Below are 3,927 nucleotides of genomic sequence, written 5' to 3' on the forward strand. Positions count from 1 at the left end.
TTATGAAGAGAAAAAAAAAACCCAAAAACGATTTGTTGTGAATTACTGAACTCCTACATGAGAATTGAGTTATTATTGATATAAGAAGTTGAAAAAAATTACCTTTAGATCTGGCACCAGAATTCTTATTTTGGAAGTCCAACTACTACACTGAAAGAACCTCAAGCTAGAGACTCTATGAGGTAAATAACATATTTATTATTTTAAGTCTTGGTGGTTAGTTTTGCAGCAATAGATAATTCAATTATATGCATTTAAGACAAAAAAATTATTACCTATTTTGACTATTTCTACATCCTTCAGATTTAATTTGCAATTTTATTAAATTTTTCTTATGCAGTTAAAATAAATGCATATTCTACAGATGTGCCGTGTATTCTGTGTATGCTACCTAGTTAACGAGACAAATTGAGTTGTCCAGATATTTTTATTCTTTATTATTTTTTTCTCTGCTCATTCAGTCAATTGCTGAAAGAGAAGTATTCAAGTACTCAGATATGTTTGCTACTTGTGAGTTCTTGCTTTACAATCAAGATACTATGCTATTAGTTGCATACAAATTTATGATGATTACATTTTTCTAGTTTATTAACAACTGCACTATTATGAAGTACTTCTCTTTATATCTATAATATAATTCATACTCAATGGTCTACTTTGTTCTATGTTTGTATGGCTGGCTACATTAAATTTCTTTTTCAAAAACATCTTTGCATGACAACTATTTTTTACATTTTTTTTTCTGAAGTTGGAAATGGGGAGGCAGTTAGACAGACTCCCACATGCGCCCGACCGGGATGCACCCGGCACACCCACCAGGGGGCAATGCTCTGCCCATCTTGAGGTGTCGTTGCAACCAGAGCCATTCTAGCGCCTGAGGCAAAGGCCACAGAGCCATCCTCAGCGCCCGGGCAAACTTTGCTCCAATGGAGCCTTGGCTGCGGGAGGGGAAGAGAGAGAGAGAGAGAAAGGGAGGGGCAGGGGTAGAGAAGGAGATGGGCGCTTCTCCTGTGTGCCCTGGCCAGGAATCGAACCCGGGACTCCCGCGCAACAGGCCGGCACTCTACCGCTGAGCCAACCGGCCAGAGCCAATTTTTTACATTTTTATTTTAAACATTCTCATTTCTTTTATTTAAAATATCTTTCTTCTACACAGAAAATGTTTTAACTTTATAATGGATTATTTAGTCTATTTACATTTGATATAAATTGATGTATTAAGATTTATAATTGACATTTTACTGTCTGGTTTATTTTTCCACATATTCTATGTTCCTTTATTCTCTGTTTCTTAAATTAGAAATCATTATTTTTTCATTTTTTATCTATTAAATTGTTTATTGTAAAATATTTTACTATTTGTTTAATGGTAATCCTACAATGTACAACATACAAGCTTGACTTACTAGGTTTTAATATAAATAAGTACTAGCATCACTTCCCAGGTAATTATCTTTTTAACTTCCTCCCATCTTTGGTGTTATGATTTCTTTGCATTCTATTTCTACATTTATTTTTAACACTATAACTCATTACTATTATTTTCTACAGCCAATATTTATTTAGATTTACCCTTAGTTACCATTAGATTTATTGTATCTAATGTTCTTTGCTCTTCTTTTCTACATTTCCACAAGTCAACCTGCCATCATTTTTCTTTTGTCTGAAAAATACTCTTTAGCATCATTATAGTGTGGGCTTGTTGGTAATAAATTATATTTCTCGATTTTTGTTCACTAGAAATATATCTATTTATCTTCACTTGTAAATAATGTTTTCACTTGGAACATAATTCTAGGTATGTAGTTATTTATTTATTTTTGTATTTTTCTGAAATGAGAAGGAGAGAGGCAGAGAGACAGACTCCCGTATGCGCCCAGCCAGGATCCACTGAGCATGCCCACTAGGGGGTGATGCTCTGCCCATCTGGGGCATTGCTCTATTGCAACTAGAGCCATTCTAGTGCCTGAGGTGGAAGCCATGAAGCCATCCTCAGCACCCGAGCCAACTTTGTTTTAATGGAGCCTTGGCTACGGGAGGGGAAGAGATTGAAAGAGAGAAGGGAGAGGGGGAAGGGTAGAGAAGCAGATGGATGCTTCTCTTGTGTGCCCTGGCTGGGGTTTGAACCTGGGAAATCCACATGCCGAGCCAACGCTCTACCATTGAGCCAACAGGCCAGGGCCTAGGTATGTAGTTATTTTAAATGAGCTTTTAAAAGATGAAATTTTTCCTTTTTTCATGATTACTAATCTCATATTCTGTTGATGCTCATTTGAATATAGTCTTTTTTTTTGTCACTGTAGTATTTTAAATATTCTTTTTTGTCTTTGATTTTTAGCAGTTTCATTACAATGTGCAAGAGTTTGATTTCTTTATATTTATCCTGAATGGAGTTTGCAGTACTTCTTAAATATGTAGCTTGATCTCTTTCATCAACTTTGAAAAATTCTGTCATTATTTTTTTAAATACTACCTTTGCCATTTTTCTCTCCTTATGATAATGCTTTTGCTGTTAAATATTTTTACAATACCCATATGTCTCTGTATTTTCTTCTTTTTCTTTCTGTATTCTAATCTGTATAGTTTCTACTGTCTTATTGCAGTTTACCAGTCAGATCTTCAGTTCTCTATTGTACTCCTAACCCCATACATGGTTTTTTAATTTCATAGTATTTATCTTCTCTGTTTTAAATTCTCATTGATGGTTTTTATATATAATTTAGTTATCTGATGAAATTCTCCATCTTTTCATTCATTCTCTTTGATATATTAATCACCATTATAAAAAGGTTTATATCTGAAAACTTCAGTATCTGGGCCACCTCAAAACTTTATTTCTTTTTTCTTAGTCTTTCCCTTAGAATGTGCCTGATAATATTTCACTGTGTGTTGGCCATTGTATTATGAAACATTGTAGAGAGATGATATTATTCCCCTCCAGAACATTCACTCATTCTTCTCCAAGCTTCTAGAATAGAGAAGCAACTTTAATCCATAACCAACTAAGAGGTTGTTTTTCATACCTTTAACTGTTTGGGAATTGATCTGATCTATTTCCCAGTCACCTCTTTCCAACTTGCCAGGACCTGAACTATTTATTTTCAGTAAAGCTAAATGAATAGTCAGCATTGTGTGACTTTCAAAGCTTCATTTAACATTTTAGCTACTTTCAGCTAGGATTCTTAGCATCTTTACAAGTGTGTATTAACAACTGGAAAATAATGTGAGGAGAAAGCCAGGCAGAGTGTCATGTTCAACCATCTCTGCACATTTCTTCTCTCCAGGAACCCTCCAAATTTTGTCTGCTGAGGCAGCCAGGTCTAATTTTTTTTTCTTTATTTATTTTTCCTCCTCATTCCTCTGAAATTGCTGAAAGCTCCATGGCTTCTCTGCATCATATTGATTTTCTTCTACCTTGTTTCTTAGGCTTTCACTCTGTGCTACTTAAGGATTAGAAAGGGCTCCAAGGAGAAAAATGAAGTAGATTGCAAAACTCATGTCAATATATTTCCTCTCTTTCAATGGTTATGACACCTCTTGTCTCGAATGCCTTCAGAACCCTTGTTGACTGCCTGTGCATGTTTATTTTTATTTTATTTTCCATGTTCCCACCTTTTCTTACATTACAATAAATAAACTGTTTGGGTGGAAGTTATTCCAGCATTACTAGGAGAAGGAATCCTGAGGATCTTTGCATTTCAATGAAGACATTTTTCTAGATACAGTTTTATTAAAAATAATTAAATACTTTGATTTCAGTTTTGCTATGTAAAAAATATACTTATTTATGAATTATTCTCAAATGCTAACCAGTTATATAGTATCTAAAAATTACATTTTTATTAAAAAAATATATCATTCCCTTTCTATAGGACACACTACAAGCAACTCAATCTTTTTCTTCTTGAATTAAATTAGGTAATGGAA

The 3,927-nt window shown here is 34.1% G+C and overlaps 1 non-coding gene across 1 annotated transcript; it reads right to left on the minus strand.

Annotated features, from left to right (window-relative positions):
* Nucleotides 1-1,013: 1,013 nt before the first annotated feature.
* On the minus strand, nucleotides 1,014-1,089 carry TRNAN-GUU (transfer RNA asparagine (anticodon GUU)). The gene has a single exon. It is a non-coding gene; the product is annotated as a tRNA-Asn (tRNA).
* Between the last annotated feature and the right edge of the window lie 2,838 nt (nucleotides 1,090-3,927).

Source organism: Saccopteryx bilineata, chromosome 1 (genome assembly GCF_036850765.1).
Source record: "Saccopteryx bilineata isolate mSacBil1 chromosome 1, mSacBil1_pri_phased_curated, whole genome shotgun sequence".
NCBI lineage: Eukaryota > Metazoa > Chordata > Mammalia > Chiroptera > Emballonuridae > Saccopteryx > Saccopteryx bilineata.